General features: G+C 38.0%; 1 protein-coding gene across 3 annotated transcripts in view; it reads left to right on the forward strand.

The window, feature by feature from the left end:
* Arhgap6 (Rho GTPase activating protein 6) overlaps positions 1-22,133 on the forward strand; it is a 508,986-nt gene that overhangs the window by 16,493 nt on the left and 470,360 nt on the right. The window lies entirely within an intron of this gene.

Genomic DNA, 22,133 nt, shown 5'->3' on the forward strand with positions numbered 1-22,133 from the left:
CTAGCCTGCCCTTTGGGCATGTACAGAAGGTGCATTAGAGATGGGTCACTAGCAGCACAAGATCTGCCTGAGCTTGTGCAAAGCTGCCCTGAACGGTTATAGCAGAATCCCAAAATATGTTAGCATAGGTTCACAAATTTAGAAGTTGTTTCTCAACATCCTCACTAACAAAAAGTATAGCAAATAGGCAAAATAACCAGATTCCTTAGAGATAGCTAAGCTTGGGATTAAATCCCAGTGCCACTGTGAATTCTAAACTTCAGTCCTTTCCACCTATTAACTGTGCAAGGGGAATGTAATAGCACTCACTGGCTTTGTAGAAAGCCATTCAATCAGTTGCATAGTGTAGTTGGGAACCAGAGTATATGAGGTTTACAAAAGTGTCTGTTTTAATTACTTGCTGTCATTTATTCTGAATTGTTTTTGTAGGAAGATCCAAGTAGATTTTACCATATTTCTGGGATGAAAAAGCCACAGTGCCATGGTAAATGTAAATCACTATTGTAAGATACAATTTTGGTTTTGTAAATTGCTGGAAAAGATGTAGTAGTTGAGGAACTACAAGGCAGTGCAGTTTTTCCTCTATATTTAAATTTTAAAGCTTGGCTTCTGCGTTTCTAGTTGTATTAAAATGACTGCTGTCTGAGTTTTCTCAGATATTTGTGTCCGTGAATAAATGGCAAAATAAGATATGCTTAAGTTTCAGAGTTAGAGCAAAGAAGTAATTAAACTCTGCATCCTGGGGCTGCTCTTTCAGAGGACCTAAGTTCATTCCCCAGCACCATACTGAGTAATGCACAACTGCCCATAACTCTAGCTGTACATGATCTGATGCCTTCTTCTGGCCTCCTAAGACATCCTCACACACACACACACACACACACACACACAGAGAGAGAGAGAGAGAGAGAGAGAGAGAGAGAGAGAGAGAGAGAGAGAGATTCACACAGACATACATAAATAAAAAATAACATGTTTTTTTTTTTTAAAAGAATACCATATCTCCTCTCCCTGGAATAGTTAGCCATTTAATGAGAGCTATTATTGATTTATCTTTTTTTTTTCAAGAGTTTAAGCATATTTCTCACTTGGCAGTGCCTAGAGCTCAGGCAAGGCTCATTTACCATAAAAGTATCATTGTGTACCACTGCTTGGCCTTAGAATGTTTCTATCTACTCCCTAGAGAGGCTTCCAAAAGGCTTGAAGTGAACCAAACAAAGCAACAAAAACACTCTTCTTTTGTTCAAATTGACGTGCTACAGTGCATGAGTGATGAAGGAATAAATTGTTTGTAGTATCATTAGTTGGTAATGATAGCCCATAATTCTAACTGATTAACTCATTCATTCATCAAAGAATTCAACATGCAAGTAAAAATTCTAACATTTGCTGACTAGTCATGATAATAGCTAATTTTTATTGAATTGTTTCCCTTGCTCTAGTTCCCCTACTAAATACCTTTAAAGGGTTAGGGATCATTAAATCTCCACAACTCACAAAGTGAGTTCAAAATCAAGAAATGGGAAAAACGTAAGATTTGCATTCAGAACTGAAAATTTTCACTCACAAAAGGAACTATACATGGTCCTTGTTTGGACCTCCTCAGTCTAAAGACATGTGCCTGCCAAAATAATAGCTCCTAACTATTGATCATTTATAGGAGCCAGGCCCTCTGAGAACTACTTTCTTTGCAACAATTTATTTACTTTTCATAACAATCTCATGGCTTATCACTAGTTCCATTTTCTAAAGGAGGAAAATTTGAGAATTAAGTAATTCGCTCAAAATTTTGTAGCTCATAGAAGTTGGTCTGGGGCTTCAAACCTGATCGCCTGGTTTTAGAACTCTTGCTTGTAATCACTAATTTATACAGACTGTATTGAGTACTTTATCTAAACCAGGTATCTGCAGAAGGGAATCTAAAATTTGGTTCTGCCTTTGGAAGCAATGTGAGATCACATTTGAGGACAGTGTAAAAACAACAAATATGTGTTTATCTGGGAAACAAGGGAGATGCTTGAGGACAAAATGAGTAAAAGGATGTAAGCATCGGTAAGCAGGGCACGGTTAGGTACTTGAAGTTGTCTGATAAGACTGGAAGGTGGATCCATGAATTTTGGAATTGATTTGCATGAGGTAATCTACTATCCAAGCAGCCATCAAAATATTAACATCTTTTAAACTCTTAATTTTGAAAAGTAATTTTTAATGACCAGAAAAGCAACAAAGACTGCAGAGGGTCCTTACATATTTTTCACGTTTCCCAATGCCAATATCTTACATAACTGTCATATGTTCTTAGAAACTGAGAATTAGTCTTGGTAACAGATTCATTGCTAAGGTTGCCTTAGTTATAGTTTTAAATAGTGTGTTGTGCTGTTTGTGTGTGCATGTGTGTGTGTGTTTTTTTGGGGTGCATGTATGCTTGTAGTGTGTGTGTGTGGTGTGTATGTGTGTGTGGTGTATAAGTATGTATATGTTGTGTATATATTGTGGTGTGTGGGGTGTGCATTTGTTGTGGGGTGTGTGTGTATGCATGTGTTACTTAATTAACTTGGATTTTGACAGTCATCCCTTTAATGTCTCTTATCTGCTCCAGGATCCCAAATTCCATCTGATTCACATGGCTTCTCGGTCTCTTCCAATTAATCTTTGTCTTTTTTGATTTTGGTACTCTTGAATAACATTAGCCACCTATTTGGGAGAAAGTCCCTCCATTCTTTTTCCTGATTTTCTGTTCCATGATTAGAATAGGATGATGGGAGGATCCGCAAAGCCATCATTTGAACACCAGCATCACTCTCTGTCTAGTTTAGTAACATTTGATGTTTCTGTTAATGTTGATGCTTTTAAAGTCCAACAAGAATCACCATCTTGCCCTGTCGGCATGGTAGGATGGTCATATGCTTGTTGGAAAGATGGAGTATTAAAGACATAGAGTGCAGTTAAAGGACAGAAAAAAAAAAAGCTAGTTTAGAGCTGTACCACTTGCAACCAACTGACTTCAGTAACCATTTGGCAACATTCTTTCTTTTCAATCTGGATTTATATGCCCTTCCTCCCTGTTTCAATGTGAGGCCTTGTTTCATGAAAATCCATCACTTTGTCTTCTCTTGCTACCATTAGTCCCCAATAACATGTCTTAGGTGTTCCATTTGTTGGTGTATTTAGCCAGTAGAATTCCAAGATCAGAATGCTTTTTGTCATTTTCCTATTGGAAGGAAGAAAGAACTGGATGTTGAGTAAATATTCGTTTACATCAGCAGCATTCCTCTGTGCTCATTGGATGCTTACTTCTCTCTTGTTAACAGTGCTAGAATAAACACATAATTCTACCAAAATATTATCAGTGTGTGCTGTTTTCTTTCATTTGCCAGTCAGGATTGTTTCATAATAAATGCCACTGGAAAAAATACCATTGCCTAGCATTATCAGCAGTTATGTTAGTATCTCTACTTAACAAACTATGGAGTGTAGGACATGCTTTGCAAACAGAAGGGAAAATGGGTCTGGCTTCTGTTGCATTCCTAGACTATACTGACATTGCTACCTGTAAGCTCAAATTTAAAATAAATATTTCTCTTAATTGACTAAAGTTGATATCATCATTTTATATATTGCTCAGAAACTAAATACTTTGTAGAAGATACACACACACACACACACACTATAAGGTTTCTTTTAGGATGGAGTAATACCCAAACAGGTGTTTATAATGCACCTTAGTAGCAGGAATTTGTGGATTGAATCAGAAATTTATGTTTGTCAAAATGCTTTTAGTCAAATGGAACAAATGGATTTTCTCAACCAATTTGTCCATCTGACTTCTATCTTTATATCACGTTTTAGTTTCTTTCAACTATCATTTCTGTCCTTTAGAAGTACAAGTTGTTGTGTCCCAGCGCAGATGAATCCCATCTTTTCATGTGTCTACAGGATACTTACAGATTCCACCATCATTTCAAACTAACTTTTTAAAATGACTGATGAATCTTTCTTTCAATATAGGGGAAACCATTGGATAAACCAATAGTTATTTCTCTCAATGTTTCTATATTCTGCAATCATCGTTTTCACAGTCTCAGAATGCTGAACATACATTTAATAATTGCTGCTTTTTAATAGTTTGTATTGGCCGTTCTAAAGTTAACCTCCCTTTCGACAGTATGTTCATATTCAGTCTTTTCTTGCTAGTCCTCCCTGTACTCTCCCTCACCTCTGAGGCTGGGCCTCGTAAATAATATCCTGGCTGAGGGTTTGTTGTCATTCTTGCTTCCTCTTCCTGAAGCACAGATATCATCATTTCATTTCCTGTTATGAAGTCCCTGTTGCCATCAAGACACAATCTTGGCTCTGACTCAGGCCTCTCATCTCCCTTTTGTCCGCACGTCCTCAGGAGGTCTTCTTTGATTGCACACCTTGTCTGGTCCTTGTCACTAATGCAAAAATTCTTCCTTGCACCTTTCAGAGATCACATTTTGTTTTTGTGATTGTCTTCCAAGCTCTGAAAAACAAATGAAGGAAAATATCAAGGTCCTTTCTTTGAACAGAGATTTAGAATAAAGTCAAATAACTATTGTCTGTCCACTATCTTTAGAGGATGACCTACTGGTTTTACAGGTAAAGCACAGTGATATCTAAAGAAGCAGGCAACTGGCAATTGTTGAGGACCTTCTCAGCTAGTAATATTTTTCAAACCTGACTGCTTCTTTAGAAATGCAGTAATTTTGCCATCACTGTCCTTAACTGCTAATGAATGAATAAAATGTTTGGAGTATTGAATAGTCACTATTACTATCAGAGATAACAACAAGGTTCAGCCATTTTATTTTTTTATAAAGTTCTTTGTACTCTAATATATATGTAGTTTGTGTAGGCACCACTATGATTAGGATACTGAAGAATTTCCCCACCATACCAATATTCCCTAAAACTGTCTCTTTAGATTTCTATCCTGCCCTCCTGGAAACCATAGTTCTGTTCTATTGTTCTATGTCACAGTAGTTTGGTTTATTTTTTTCAAGAATTTCATATGTGCAGTAGGGAACAGGGCCCCTGTTCTTTCCCACCTGGCTGGCTTACACCTGAAATAACCATACAGAAACTGTATTCATTTAAACAATGCCTGGCCAATTATCTCTAGCCTCTTATTGGCTAACTCTCACATCTTACTTTAACCCGTTTCTAGTAATTTATGTATTACCATGAGGTTGTGATTTACCCACATGAGTCTAACCAGCGTCATTCTCAGGCAGGAGCTTCGTGGTGTCTGTCTGACTCTGCTCTTCTTCCCAGCATTTAGTTCTGTCTACTCTGCCTACCTAAGTTCTGCCCTATCAAAAGACTAAAGCAGTTTCTTTATTCAAACAATGAAAGCAATACATAAACAGAAGGACCTCCTATACCATTTCCCCTTTTCTGTTTAAACAAAAAAGAAAGGCTTTAACATAGTAAAATTACATATAACAGGTAACAAGCAAGAATTACAGTTACACTATTTATATCTATTTTATCTTTTATCATAACAAATGAAAACTATAACTATCTATTTTTTAACTCTATCAAAGACTCCAGAGGATATAATATTACCTAAGTAAATGAGAAGTAAACAACTTCCAAAACTCTAGAAATGACAGAGACAGCTCGCTGCCTGTACAGTCTCACAAAGTTCTCCTGTACCATTGGGGCATCCATCTTTAGCCTACAGGCATTTCATGAAACAAAAAAATTTAAAGACAGTTTAGACACTTTCTTCTGTATTCTGCAGAATGTCTCGCAGACTCTTTTATGAAGCAGGAACCCTAAAGGATCATCTTACCTTTAGGCAAGTTCAGCAGTCCTCTCTCTGCAGGTTCCAGGCAAGAGCAGTTTCTTGCACAAATGGCTAACCAACTCCATAAAGAGTCTCTTTGATGCTCATGTTCTTCTTGAAGTAGATTGGTGCTGCCAGGAGCAGACGGGTCTCATTGTCATGAAAAGCCCTAAGTTATTAAAACATTTTAAATGCCATATTCTGTAGCCTTTGAAAGATATGAAGAATGCCTATCTAACTGAAATATATCTCTATATATCTAGAAAATCTAACATGACTACAAGCCTGACTATTACCAATGATTATCCATTAACAACCTATATTTCCTAATTATACATTACAATTTTAAATGAACTACACAATCACAATACCTTAATCAAGAGCGCATATATATATCAAAATATTTTGTTACATATATATGTAACAAAATTGACCTTCAACTTGTATCAATAAATCAAAATTTACACCAATGCAAATTATTTATATCTATATCATATCCCCCTTTAAATGTAAAAGAACATTTATAAACAATATTTGGGAATATGGGCACAGTTTTTTTTTCTCCAAACTGCTTTGTGCTGTATGGGCGCACTGTTAATCACGTCTTTCATGGTATATCCTGTGTGCTAGGTTTATCTCAGTCAGCAGTTGAGCAAATTAAATTTTTGAGGGTATTTATGGCAACCTTTCAGGAGGACATGTTCTATCATACCATATTGGTCTAGAAGCAGTCCATATGGTCTCATCCTCTGTGAAAACAAAATAACCTCTTTTTCAAAGCGTCATATCCTTAGACCCAAATTTTGAAGACATAATACCTTTATAATATCCACGTTGGTTTAGCTTAGCAGCCCACACAATGAAATGTCTCTCTGTACTTAGCTTCTTCACAGTCAAAAAATTTAAAGAAAACACAATAATACACATAATCCAGATTCTCTGTGAATTTTCCATTTTTACACGGCTTATTTTTACTCTATTACTTTACTCTGTCTCTGTAAAGACTTTACCCTTCTTTTAAGCATTAACTTTATTGTATGACTTTTTATATTCTTTTTCTTCTGTCTCCCAAGCCTATGTATGTTTATCTAACACTATGACACATTTAGAGGTCTTTTATGTCTGAATCTGTCCTTATTGCATATTTTGTAATTCTCTACTGTCTTGAAGAGCTTTTAAAATGCTAAGCAGCTTGATTGCAGCTGCTCTGGATGTTGGCTCAACCTCTCTCCAATTTCAAAATGGTGGACATACCATTTCTGCTAGCTCTAGGGCCACCAGGCAGGAGCTGTGCTCAGCAGTCCAACCGGGAGAATGAGTGTGCCACACATAAATTCTTTTTATCTGAGTTACAGCCAAATCTGCCATTAAGAGCACTGCGCAGCCTGGAAACATCTCTTTGTAGGGCGGCAGGAATCCACCATGCTCTCCCGCCTGTGCACGCCTAGTAGACCTGATCCCACTGCCTGCCCAGGCAGGGAGCACCAAACCACAGGCATGGTCTCAGTTATTTTGTTCCAGACCCCAAGTGGGCACACAAACATCCAGGCCCACAAATGTTCCATAGCTGGAGTTTGCACTGGCAGCACAGCCCAGGAAGCTGCATTTTAAAATGGTGCAGCTTTTTTCCTGCTGAGGCTGCTGAGTCAGGAAAATTTCTCTGTGGCACCCCGCCAGCAAACAGCAAAAAGCTGTGTTAAACTCTGATTTTTCTGTGTCCAGAATTCCTTTTCAAGGCCTCTCAGGTTTTACGTGGAGGTAGTCGACCACGTTGAGGCACAAATCTGTTGTGTGTGGAGGAGCCTTGTTTGTCCCTGCCGTAAGCAGTCTCTGGAACTGGCCTCTTTTGCTCAAGGTAAAGTTTTGAGATACATCCAGATTCTTAACATAGTATCCAGTTTGCTCCTTTTTATTTCTGAGCAGTGAATTTCATGATGTAGAGCTAGTATAGTTTGTTCAAAGTTCATTAGAATTAGTTCCAGTTTTCAGCAATGAGAATGAGTGCAAGCATATTCACAGGCTTCTGTGTAAATGTGAATTTTGTTTTCTTTGGAATAAAGCCTAGAACTTGGGTTACTGGATTACATTGTGTGCATGTATAACTTCATACGAAACTGTCAAGCCATTTTCCTGAGTGGCTGAACCCTACTGCATTCTAATTAGAAATACGTACAAATTCCACTTGCTCTGAACCCTTATCACTCAGCTTTATCTATTTTGTTGATTCTGTGGTATGCAGATGCATGTCATCAGATTTTTTTTCGTGTTTGCCAATAATGCTGGCCACCACCCTTTCTTGTGCGTATTTACAATCCTTAGCTCCTCTTTGGTAAAATGTTTGTTCAAGTACTCTACCCATGGTCTTAATCATAAAAATTAAGCATTTGTGTGCATGTGTGTGTATGAGGCCTAAGTGTCTGTTCATGTGTGTGTCAATGTATGTGTAGAAGTGTGGGCATGTGCTTGTGCAGAGACAAGAGGTCAATGCTGAATGATTTCCTCAGGTGTGCCCCTTCCTTCCTTCCTTCCTTCCTTCCTTCCTTCCTTCCTTCCTTCCTTCCTTCCTTCCTTCCTTCCTGCCATCTTTTCTCTTTCCCTCCCTTCTTTCCTCACTTTTTCTCTGGCTATTTTTTGTTCTTTCATTCTTTCTTTCTGAGTTACCATGCCTGCTTTCTCACCAAGTCATGGGTCTTTACTGATCCTGAAGGTCATCGATTCAGCTAGGCTATCTGGTCAATTAACTGTCTTGTCTCCACCTCTCCAGTGCTGAGATTATAGACACATGCCATTCTGTTTGGTTTTGACATGAATATTGTGGATCTCAAGTTGGGTCCCTAGCTTGTGTCATAAGCACTTTAATTTTTGTAGGACAAAGTTCTTCTTAAATTGCTCTATGTAAGAATGTAGCAAAAGTATCCATTTTCTAGCAAGGGTTGAGCCCAAGGCTTTTAAAGTCTGGGGGTGGTATTGATAGTAAGGCAGAGTTTCCCATAAAAATGATCTATATAGTAACAATATAGTTACAGCAAGGCTTATGTTTTAGATTCAGCATAATATTATTGAATCTGAAGCATGAAGAGGACAAAACTCAGCTTAATCACCAGCTCTCAACCATGATACAGTTTTAGAAATTATTCTGGAAAGCTTGGTTTTGAGCCTTTCCATGATGCTCTTTTAGCTTTCCGATATCATCTCTACTCTTTGTTTTCACTGGTTGGAGCCAGTTTCTATGAGCCTATGACAACATCAAAGTAAACACTACATCAGCTATCTTGGCCTCAATAAAGTTGTGCAAATCAGTAAGGCTGTATAATAGACATGAACATAAAGCTTGACTTCATACAGCTTCTTTTTAGGCACATGTGCCTGTAGGTTGAAAGAGTTCTTTAGTTGGTGTTAGCAAAAGGGTTGTTCTCTGCTATGCTTGCTCATGTACATGTTCTCACCTGGGTTTCATGTAGTCCTTCATTCTCCCACAAGCAAGCTCAGGCTTCTATAATGGTGGATGCAAGATTATAATAGGGGAATAAGGTTCTTTAAGCCTCTTTGGGCAGACTGGGAACTGGAATTGTCATCTCTGATATCTTCTGTTGATCAAACCATGAGGCTAGTACAAATTTAGAGGGAATCAGGAATAAACTTTACCTAAAATATACATTCCCACCACTAGGAACCAATTCCATAAGCATTTTTTTTTTTCATATGAAAGTGACTTGGAGGTTTCAAGTGGAAATACAGAAAGAAATATATCCAATTATTAAATTACGGTGTCTTTGGATTAACTTCAACTCTCTTTTGCAGTTTTATTCTTTTAGTTCTTTCTTGTACGATCAACAGATACAAGTTTGTATAAATTAACCAATGGTTGTTAAAAGTTAAAGTATTTTATAAGCTTAGAAGAGACATTGATTCTTTTCATGTGTATGAAAGGTACTGACATTTTTTCACAAATGGCAATACTGGTGTATTTTAATACATTTGGAAGTTAACTTGTCTGGACTTTGGAGTATAAATTGTATTTTTCCAATCATTTAGAATTTTTAGCATTATTTTTTTCACAACAGTCAAAGAAGAAAAATTATAAGAGAATATTTCAGTGGTAGCCTCTTCAATTAGGAGGATTGAACTCTTGCAGAAGAAAGAAACTCTGTAAGGTAGACTTTAGTGTTTGGTTGCTTGGTTGTTGATAGTGGGGTGGTAGAGACATGAACATGGCATTCGGTATGGACAACAGATTTCATTTCCCAGTGCTCTCTGAAACCTGTAAATACTTTTTTTTTTTTAAAAAAAAAAGCAAAAATAAGAACCTGGAATGTAGCACAGTCTAAAGAGCATGCTTAGTACACAGGAGGACCTGAGTTCTATTCTAGTACTGAAGAAAGGGTAAAATAAAGCAAAAATGATGCCTGCAAAAAAGTAACAACTACTACAAGATGATCCTTTTGCTAAGTAGAGTTCTTTTACAGTTATATGCTTATTCTTTCATAATTTCATCTCTCTCTCTCTCTCTCTCTATATATATATATATACATATATATATATATGTATGTATATACAAATGTAATTTGACCCTGTTCCTCCTATTAATTCTTTCTCATCCTCTTTCCCTTTTCAGGGAATCCCTTCTTCTTCTCAACAAGCTCGTGTCTTACTTTCATGGCATTTTAATTTTGTCTGTGTGTGGTGTATATGCATTAATGTGTGAATGTGTGTGTGCATGTGTATGGGTGCATCTATACATATATGTGTGGGTAGGCCAGAGGTCAATGTCTGATGTCTTCCTCAACTGCTCTCCAACTTACTTTTGATGCAGGGTCCCCTCTCGAGTGCACCATTTTGCCTCCACTGGCTGACTGGGAAAGCTCCCCCCAAGATTGCTTTGTGTTCACTTTTCCAGTGCTAGAATTATAAGGGGATACCACCATGCTAGGCTTTTATGTGGATGTTGGTATCTCAAGTCTTCATGTTTGTGTAGCAAACATTTACTAACTGAGCCATCTCCCCTGGCTCCTTCCTTTAATTTTTTAAAAAAGACATTATCAAAAAAAAAAAAAAAAACCATAGTTTTTAGCCAGTCAGAAACAGGAGAAAATGTGGACTTGGACTTGTATAGCATTACTAATAAAAACCCAGAGACTATATTGGGGTTCAAGTTAAAGATCAGAAAAGCAAAGCAGCCAAACCTGTAGAGAGCGAATTCCTGTTTCATCCTGACTTATATGCCTTTTTAGTGTTGGGATTAAAGGTGTGCACCATCGCCTGGCCTATGAGGCTAACTAGTGTGGTTGCTGGAGTTAAACGTGTGCGCCGCCACCACCTGGCTTGTATGGCTGACTAGTGCGGCTAGCTTTGCATTCTGATCTTCAGGCAAGCTTTATTTATGAAAACACGAGAAAAATATCACTATAGACTTGTTATGTTCTATTATGTTCTGAAGTGTCAAGGCAGTCATGGCCCTCAGCCTGTGAGATCCGATCTTTCTTCCAGGTGAATGATGTCTGAATGGATTTGAATTAGAGGACGACTAGCTAATGTCTGCTTCAGAGTTGTTTGCTTGGGCAGAAATCGTTTTAAGGTCGCAAAAGTCTTCTGTGTTGACTGCTGTGGGAAGTATGTTGCGTAATAAATTTTGTTCTTTTAGGAGTCTGTCTTCTAGAAAAAAGACTTTATCAAATTTTAATTCACATGCTATGTAATTTACAATTTGTTCAATACATTTTAGAATTTAATTCTTGCATTTATTATTTATATACTTATTTATTTGAATGTGTGTGTGCGTGTGTGTGCTGCACACATGCCACAACATGCATATAGACCTTATAGAAGAATTTTTGGATGTCAGTTCTCCCCTTCTAGAGTGTGGGACTTGGGGGTCTGAAATCAAGTGGTCACACTTGACATGAAGTGTCTTTACCAATGCAGCTTTCTTGCTGGTCCTAAGTTTAGAACATTTTCATCTTTCAAAAAAATAATGAAACATGCAAACAAACAAATAAGCAAAATCCCTTAACCTTTCCAAATAGGCAGTGTAATTTAATTCTTCCTTGCCTATAGTTACTGACAACCACAAACCTACTTTGTGTTAATGACTCATGTATTTCCACCGTTTCATATGAATGGAATCATACAACATGTGACTTTTTGTATCTGTATTCTTTCACATGGCATATTTTTGTGGTGTATAACACAACTGGATTTAGCACATAATATTTTTATGAAGTAAATGCATTTATTTTTTCATGAAACACTCCAATAAATAACCTTCATATATGCTGCCAGGGATGATTCTATACCTCAGAATAGCCCATTTTAATGTATTTTTTCTATAGAGAAATTTTAACCTTGACAGAAAAAATAGAATAAAATATGGAAAATGACAAATCTGATTTAAGATAAAATGAAAATTGTGACATACTTGAGGACATTCATATGAGCAAACACTATGAATTAAATTCAAATGGTCCCTTGCATACTAAGCTGCCTTGCTTCTAATTATAAGGCTGTGAGAGAGTAAATTTGAATTTTTTTGTTTTAGACCATTATCTAAATTGACTAGTGTTCTTTTTTAATTTTTTAAAAATTTTCTTTTCTTTTTTAAAATTATAATCACTTCATTTACCTTTTTTCTTTCTCTAAACTCTCCCATATATTATTTCTTGTTTTCTTTCAAATTCGACTTCATGGTCTCTTTTATTTTCATCAAATACACACACACACACATATATATTTCTTCCCCTAAACATGTAAATACAACTTACTTAGTATGTATGTTACTTGTACATGTTTTCAGGGCTGGCCTTTTGATATTGGATAATCAATTAGTGTGTTCTTCCATATGCAAGACTATTTCTCTCCCTCTCAGTGTTCCTTAGCTGCCTAGAGTTCGTTAGGGTTATAGTTTTGTGGCCCCATGGGCTTCCTCCTCCTCCATTCACCTTATATGTCTATTGCTGTTGTCCTTATTCAGTGCATGTTTAGGCAGTCGTTTGGTAAGACTTCATGGGTATGCTTCTGAATTACTAGACAGCACAGAATTACAGCAAACTCCCTATTCCTCTGCCTTTTATAATCTTTCTGCCTCCTCTTCTGAAATGCTCCCAGTGCCCTAGCTGTGGGAGTTATGCTGTAGATTTATCTGTCGAGACTAGATGCCACAACTGTGCGTTTTGATTGTATGAAGTTTTCTGTAGTGGTCTCCATCTGTTGCAATGACAAGTTTCCTTGGTGAGAGGTGAGGACACTTATCTGTGGGTATAAGGACAACTATTGAGAATATAGTTAGGGATTATGTTGGTTTAATAAAGTTGTGGTTGGAGGTTTTCTGCCAAGACCCATGACTTCACTAGCCCTGGGTAGCTGACTAGGTTTCTAGTACCAGGCATGAGTCCACTCTTGCTGAGAGGACCGTAAGTCCCACTAGAAAGTTTTCGGTTACTACCAAGATATGTGCACTGCTATTGCACCCTTAGAGTTATTGAGCCATGCTGGTCATCATTGTGACTCATAGATGTCATAGCTAGGTCAGACTATTGGTTTCTTCTCTACTTTCGAGCTTGTGTGGTGTCTTCTGACATGAAAGCTAGTTCGCAAGGATGAGGCTTTCAGGTCAGCTCCAGTTCAGGGGTCTCTGGGATTTGTGTCTGAAATGCATAGTGTCTTCAGCAATAAGGACTTACCTTCCATCCCTGAGTGGAAGGGAGCAACAAGGGCAAATAGCAGTGTCCTGTACTGTTTGGGAATGCCTTTAACATCCCTGACCAACAACTCAAAAGAGAGCTTCTCATGCTTGGTGCTGGGGTTTCTGTTGGATGGTCTTTGACTCTTGAAAGGTGCATTGTTATCATGCATTGAAAAAATTGTTTATTTATATACAGACTTATGTGCATTATAGATAATTTTAGGTAGATAGTTATTAGTATGGTTCCTAATGACTTTTCAGACATCCTCTTATTTTTTCTCCCCCTCTTCTGTCTTTATCCCTCTCTCTAATTAGAGCCCCCCATTTTCCTATTTCTCCTATTTATATTTCCCATATCAGATCATCTCTACTCTGATTTACCCGGGCAATGGTCCCTTCTTCCTTTCCTGGTTTCTGAAATTAGTTTCCGTTATGTACCCACATCTGAAGATTTGGAGCAGGGGGCCCCAAATGAGAGAGAACATGCCATGTTTGTCTTTCTGAATCTGGGTTACCTCCTTCAATATGATATTCTCTAGTTCCACCCAGTTACCTGAAAAGTTGATGATTTAATTTTTCGTTACAGCTGGATAGTATTCTATAGTGTTTATGCACCACATTTTCATTATCCATTCATCAGGTGAAGGATGTTTAGCTTGTTTCTGTTTCTTAGCTATCATGAATAGAGCAGCTATGAAGCTATGAACATGGCCAAGTAAGCAACTGTACAGTATTGTGTTGAGTCCTTTGGAAATATGCCAAGGAGTAGAATGACTAGGTCATAGAGTAGATTTATTTTTAGCCTTTTCGAGAATCCTTCACACCCTTTTCCATAGTGGTTGAAGCAGTTTACATACCCACTAACAGTGAATGAGGGTTAGCTTGTTCCCATAACCCTCCTCTCCAGCATTTGTTGTTGGTTGTTTGTTGATCTTTGTCACTCTGACTGGAGTAAGATGAAATCTCAAAGTTGTTTTCATTTACATTTCCCCAATGACTAGGGATAGTGAACATTTTTGAGAAACTTCTCAGCTATTTTTTTCCTGTTTTGAGACTCTTTGTTTTAAATACCATTTGTGGTATTTTTAAACGGTTTTTGATTCTTAAATATCCATATTCTGATATTAATCTTTTGTCAGATATGTAGCTGACAATGATTTTCTCCCATTTTGTGGTCTTCTTCACCTGGTTGATTGTTTCTTTAGCGGTGTGCAAGCTTTTTAGTTTTATGAAGTCATACTTGTTAGTTTTTAGCCTTAATTCCTGGTCAAATAGCATCCTATTGAGAAAGCCCTATCCTATAGCTAGAACATGTAGGGCACTGCCTGTGGTTTCTTCCAGCGGCGTCAATGTTTAGACTTTCAAACTTAGGTCTTTGATCCATTTGGGGTTAGATTTTGTGTAAGATGATAGATACAGGTCTAATTTCATTCCTCTGCTGGTAGATGATAGGTTTTTTCCCTAGCATTTTGTTGAAGATTCATTCTTTACTCTAGCTTATGTTTTTGGCATATTTGTCAAATATCAAATGGCTAAAGTTACAGAAACTCATGTTTGCATCTTTTATTTTCTTCTATTGATCTACATGTCTGTTTTTATGTCCATACCATACTGTTTTAATACAGTGACTCTGTAATATATCTTGAGATCTGAAATAATTATCCCTCTGTTCTTTTGGTTCAGGATAATTTTGGCTATTTAGGGTCTTTTGTGGTTCCATATTAATTTTAGTATATATTTTTCCTATTTCTGTGAAAAATGATATGATGGTTTTGATGGAACTACATTTCATCTGTGAATAATTTTTGATAAAGTGCAACATACCTTTATATATGAAGTTGAAAACATCTCTTTTCCTTAATGAAAGCACTGTACAGCTTCTGTCTGGCATATGTGAGTGAGCTGCCAGCATCACTTTTGCATATCAGTACCACTGTTAAGTAAAATCAGTGTTATTTTATCACAATTATTTTGATAACTAGAAGCCAGTCTTATAACCATTGTATTTCCTATGTGAATAATAAGTAGGTTCTATATGTGAATATGATGTTCTGGGTGGGAAGGAGTGGGGGCAGTACATAATTTAATCATACCACTGGGAAGAGAACACAACTTAAAATTCATGCATTATTATTTCTGTAATTTAAAAAAGATTTATTTATGTCTTATATGCATGAGTATCTTGTCTGCATGGGTATTTGTGCACCACATGTATACTTGGTGCTTGTGGAGGTCAGAAGAACGTATCAAATCTCCTGAAACTGGAGTCACAGACAGTCTTGAGTTGTCATGTGAGCACCAGGGTTTGAACTCATATCTTCTAGAAGAACATCCACTGCTCTTAACCACTGAGCCATCTCTCTAGCCTGGAATTTTCCATTTAGCGATGGGATAGTTAAAAGCAAACTACTGTATATGAGTAGGTTGAGAATTTCTTAGGAAGTTGGATTTTAAACACATTTATTGCTTACATTTCTCGGGCTACTCTGATCAAAATTCTGCTAACAGTTTCATTTTTTCACTTAAATATCTTACAAATACAGGATAGAGGATATGTTATTAACAAATACTTTGGAGCTGGGTGATGGTGACACATGTCTTTAATCCCAGTACTTGGAAGGCAGAGTCAGGCAGATCTCTGTGAGTTCGAGGCCAACCAGGTTTGCAGAGTTCTAGGACAACAAGGGTTGTTTGTTGCACAAAGTAACTCTGTCTCAAAAAATACCAAACCAACCAACCAACCAAACAAGCAAAAAAACCCCAAACACCTTGGAAGAGTTTTCCAAAGGTCATTCTATAGATGCCTTGAAGTGATACCTCCAAAGTTGGAATACCCACTCAACGTTTAGATAGAATTGTGTGAGCTCTACTGCTTAGTACAAAGATGTCTACAGACACAAAGTGACCACATCCTACATTTATGTTGAGCGTATGATACATGGTTTATACTTGGTATGGATGTGCATATGCAGATGAGTTAGAAAAGTTGACATGAAAAACCAGTCTTAGTAGCTCATGCCTTTAATCCCAACACTTGGAGACAGAGGCAGGCCGATATCTATAAGTTTGATGCCAGCCTGGTCTACATAGTGAGTTGCAGTACAGCCAGAGCGACATAGTGAGAAAAGTAAGAAAGTCCTACATAGTGAGAAAGAGCAAGAGGGGGAGGGGTGGGAAGAAAGATGACATGAGTTTGTGCCCTGAAAACAAGCCAGAAGAAAGGATGAAGTCGCAGACTGCTATTGTGCAGTCAAGCAGTGTAGAGAATCTGGGTGTTTGTTGTTTCTCAGAATGCCACGTTTTCATAGGAAGAGAACACACGATGACAATAAAAGATGAGAAAGCAAGAGATGTTGCCCACCCTTTTCCAGAATGACAGGACTGAAAACTGTATACAGCTGAGCAGAAGCAACGGGGGCATACTCATGATGACCTTAAACAAATTCTAAGCTTCTTTCTCTTGGGACTCTTCACCTCCTTCAGCAGAAGGGCTTTGGGGCAAGGAGAATATTGCAGCCTCCCAATTTGGATCTCTACATACATCGTGCATGTCCTACTGAGCATCATCAAGGACATTGTGGTATTAGTTATCATATACATACCAGTTTTTCGCATAATACACGTTTTTGGAAGTTTTATTTTTCAGTGTCTGTACGACCGAATGTATGCTATCATCTGTTAGCTTGGGATGCTACATGTGGTGTGACCTTCTTCAGGCTGAAAATGACAGTTCAGCAGTTTGTAATGAAAAGGTTTTACTCTTTCTGAAATGTTGAGGCTTTGAGCTATTTGCCACAATTGGTATGCCAAGTCCCAAGCTACTTGCTGCTTGTGCCGAATGACAAGATAGATGTGATTGGGAGACATTTTCTTGCACTGGGACAACCGTTTTTGACTCTTGGGCTGGGCACGTGGCTTATGCCTAGTATTCATAAAGCTCTGGGTTCCATTCCAGAGAAATCAAATGTGGTTGTTGGTGCAGTCGTGTAGTGCCAGCGCTCGAGGAGGTGGAGGCTGGGGGATCAGGAATTCAAGGCCATTCTTGGCTGTGTAGAGTTTTGGGACTTTATGGCAAAAGCAGAACACAGTAAAACACACAGCAGGCCAGACCTCTGTTCCTCTGTGAGGGAGTAGACTTCACTGTGGTCACTCTGTGTATCATCTCAGCATGGTCTCCCCACCCAGACTCAGGCTACAGTGCAGGTCTAACCAAGGGATACTTTTGACATTTGTTTTCCCCAAGGTAGAAAGGAATGCTTATACAGTTACCTTTTGTAAATCTTGTAACTGAAAGACTACCTCTCTCACTCAAGATCAAGTCTTCTCCCAATAGTCTCTTCTGTTTACCAGCCAGGAAACACTTATTCAACAAATATTCTCTCTCTCTCTCTCTCTCTCTCTCTCTCTCTCTCTCTCTCTCTCTCTCTCTCTCCTCTTCCTCTCCATGCCTCTCCCCTCCCCTCTTCCACTCTCTCTGCTTTTCTCAGTCTCTCCATCTTTCTCTCCTTTTTTCTGTGTGTAGATCAGAGGACCGCACCTATGGGAGGCAGTTTTCTCTTCCCACCCTGAGTGCTAGGGGTTGAACTCAAGTTGTTAGGCCTGATGGCAACCATATTTACTCACTGAGCTAGCTCACCCATACCAGGATGGCTAAAATGTTTTAGATAGGTCTTACTATGTAGCACGGACTGTCCTAGAATTCATTATGTAGACCAGGCTGGCCTTGAACTCACATAGATCTCCCTACCTCTGCCTCCTGAGTTCTGGAATTAGAGATGTATAGTAACGCCAGTAACATTCTTGAGTCTCTTCACAGATTTGTGATATGTAACTGCCCAAACCTTCATTCAGTTTACCATTCTACTCAGGAATTGCCCAACAAAATTTATAGATGAACATATCACTTTAAACTTGGGGTGAAACTATATGGGGATGACTGCGATAATTCTGTTTGCAATGAGATCTGGAAAAATTAAGGTACTTGTCAACAGTCATAGAATCCTTTATAGGAGGACGGCCGTGAGCTGGTGTTGAGAGTAGACAGAATGTCTGTATGTGACATAGAGTCTCTTCTGGATGTTTGAGATTAGATAAGAAACTCAGACAAAAGCAGCTCAGAGACCATTTCCAAGGAAGATCAGACAATATATGAAAAGGCATATGTCTTCTGAGTTCTTTTCCTTTCTTATCCCATCTACAATTTATAGTTGAAGGTTCTTAAAGGTGATGTTACGTGCTTTCTTCACCAGGTTTAGATTTATAAGTTTGATATTCTAAGAGCTCTTGACTTTCAGAAGTAATCCAAAGATAGAATTGGAATGAGTCCCCAGAGCTGCAATATGAAAGTGTTCTACTTTAACTCATTATAAAAAGAATTTATTTTATTTCATAAAACAAATGTTAATAAAATATTATTAGTTCACTTAAAAGTTTTTGAAGAATTTTGAGAGCATTTTCTATTTTCATAGGGGAAGCAAAATGCTGAACAAGTCTTGGAAATAGGGCAAATGCCAAAATTCTATGTTCTTGAGTGAAAAGCAGGTATCTTGACTAAAGGATAATTTGGAGGTGATGGTGGAATGTTCATGTTTCCCATTTCCCATTGCGATTTACTTGATTTCAAGAATTCCAACTGACCCAAACATCACTGTGATCAAACACACTAAAGCAGAGAGTTGAGCAAGGACTCTTTCCTCCGTCTGTGCCAGCAGTCATCCCAACACGTACTATTTCTGGCATGAAATCACAGCTGTGGAATGACCTGCTTGCTTCCTAAGAATCACTTACCATTTTAATAAAAATTGGCTTAAACTTAAAAGGAGGCTTTAAAAATGTTAATTGTTTTCTGTTCATTTTTTTTTTAAAGTTCAACATGGCAAGGGGCATGGAGGTTAGGAGTGGGTGGGAGTTTACAATCAAGTTGGTATAATGATCTCTCTCTGTCTCCCTCTCTTTGTACTTGAGACAGGTCCCAATACATAACTCTAGCTGACCTGGAGCTTATGGGCTGCAGATCAGGCTGACCTTGAATTCCTAGACATCTACCTGCCTCTACTTCCCAAGTGCTGGGATTAAAGCTGTATGCTACCATGTTTGACTATCTCTTACACACACACATACACACACACACACACACACACACACACGCAAACACAGCCTGAAAATCTATTAAAAAGTCACAGTACTGTTGTTTAATCTTAGAGGAGTATTTAACCAAAATTTTGAAAGTTCTTTTCGTAATTGGTCCTAAATGCCTCTTTAGTAACAGAGTTAGGTTCCTTCTCAATCCTTAAGGATGGCTTCTCGTTCTCTAAGCCATTCATATCCCTCAGACTCTGGGTTTCCATTTTTGACTTTTGGCAGCGAGACGTCCCTTCAGATGTGACTCAATTCATTCTTCCTGAAACCTCTAATTTTCTGATTAGCTAAATCATCAACTTTCCTATGTACAAGTGTGGCATCCGTTGCAGTCTAACATTTAGTTGGTCCACTAGCTCTTACTCACTTTAAGATACAGCTTTAGTAATGTACCACTCTTTCTCAGTAGCTAACAAACCTTTAATTGTTAGAATCTCTGACTTTTAAATTTATACATAGTCCTGGGCTTTATATGGTTTCTTTTTTATCTGCTGGAGAGAGGAGGGTTTTCTTCTTTTAGGTTGGAGATTAAAACTTGAATCTAGCAAGTTTTAATTTAGCTGTTTACTCTCTATGCTTGTTAACTCCTTGTTCTCAGGACAAATACCAGGATGAACTACCGTTACACCTGAAAACAAATGGAGCTTTTGCAAAACTAGCGCAAGCTTGGCTGTATGGTCAAGGATGATTTAGACCTTTTGACCCTCCTGCCTCCACTTTTCGAGTATTGGGATTACAACAGTGTGCCACCATGACCAGTTTATATAGTTCTGGGAATGGAGCTCAAGGTTTCATGTGTGCTAGGTTAGCACTCTACATGTCCAGCCCCTTAACAGAAATGTTAGTGAAGGACACAAAATGAATTTTAGATGACAATAATCCCTATGTGTAAAGTATTCAAATTATTTGTCGACCATGTAGACAACCCATCCCAATGCCTAATTTACTTCATACTCTTTTGAAACTGATTTTTAATATTTTTAATTAGAATATAATTATATAATTTATCTCTTTCCCCTTTCTCCCTCCAACCTTGTCCTTTACCTCCAACCCCTTCCTTGCCCCTCCACTCACATATATGGCCTCTTTTTCTTTGATTATTATAGTTACACTTGTAGACATACACACACACACACTCACACATATATATGGCCTCCTGAGTCTGTTTGATATTATTTGTATGTATATGATTCAGGGCTGAGCACTTGGTACTAGATAACCGATTAGGGAACTCATCCTTGGGGAAGACATATCTTCCCTCTCTCGGCAGTCAGGAGTTGTCCAGCTCTGGTTTTTAATGTAAGTCAACATGCTGACAACTTTAAATATCTAGGTCACCCAGACTGACCTCTGGAAACTAAATCTCTGCTGATTCTCCTTTTTATCAATATTATTCTTGCTTGGACTTTTAAGAGTAGTTCTATTTGCCTTACCCCAACCCATACATCTGAACTGGCATCATATATCATATAATTATAATTATATATTATATTTAATATTATGCCTATTTAGCAATGTTATAGTCGTAGTTTCCCCCTAAAGGCTTCTGACCAAATAATGGTGCCAGGTATGTGTTTCTTCACTTCCTTTTGTTTTGATTCTTTCAGTCAGAGTCTTCTGTAGCCCCGCCTGGTCTTGAGCTCACTATGTAGCTGACGATCGGCTGGGACTCCTGACCCTCCTGCCTCCCCGTCCTTAAGTGCTGGGATTCCAGACATGCACCACCATTCCTGGCTCTTCGCTCTTTCTTGAATTTTCCATTTCTCTCGGTGCAAATGTAAACAATTTTCAGAACTGATTTTGCAGTGAAGTGTATCTTCCTAGATACGAAGCTCCCAACCTCACCCCACGTCTGTTTCTTCTCCTGATACTTGTTTGCATTCTGCCATCAAGTTGTCTTCCCGCTACCACATGCCACACAAATGATTATCACCAGGATCTGCCCAAGCCTTCATTCCTCAGGGATTTATTATAAGAATAGATTCCGCTGAAAGCTTGTCCTTACTTTGGCTTTGGCCTCATTGGTTTGAAAGTAAAACATCCCGTACAGTACATATTCTAGCACATCTCTTCCGCATAGAACATTTTTCCCCCTAAGCAAGGAGAAGCGCATCGTTATTTTTAATACCCGATCACCTACCGAACCTCTTAGAAACTAATTTCAGAGATCCCTCAAGAATTATTTTAATTTAAACCACCTAATCACTGGTAATTAAAAAAAGATTTCTGGAATGTCAACAGAACATTATCAAAATTTGCATTTATTAAATCTGACTCTTCAGAGAAAATTAAAAAAAACCAATTGCTAAAAAATTTAATTAGTGTGGGGAAGAAATAGGGACATAAAAGTTTACTCACTGAATAGACTCTTCGTGCTTTTCACTGAGATACACTTGAGTTTAAACTCTATAAATTGTAGCTGGTTGTATCTGTGTTTCCTATTAGTGTGATATGTTAGAATGGGGGCAGCAATCATTAGGTTGAGAGGTTTTCCTTCTGTTCATT

The sequence above is a fragment of the Alexandromys fortis genome, unplaced genomic scaffold (genome assembly GCF_014885135.2).
Source record: "Alexandromys fortis isolate MF-2015 unplaced genomic scaffold, M_Fortis_MF-2015_v1.1 scaffold_192, whole genome shotgun sequence".
NCBI lineage: Eukaryota > Metazoa > Chordata > Mammalia > Rodentia > Cricetidae > Alexandromys > Alexandromys fortis.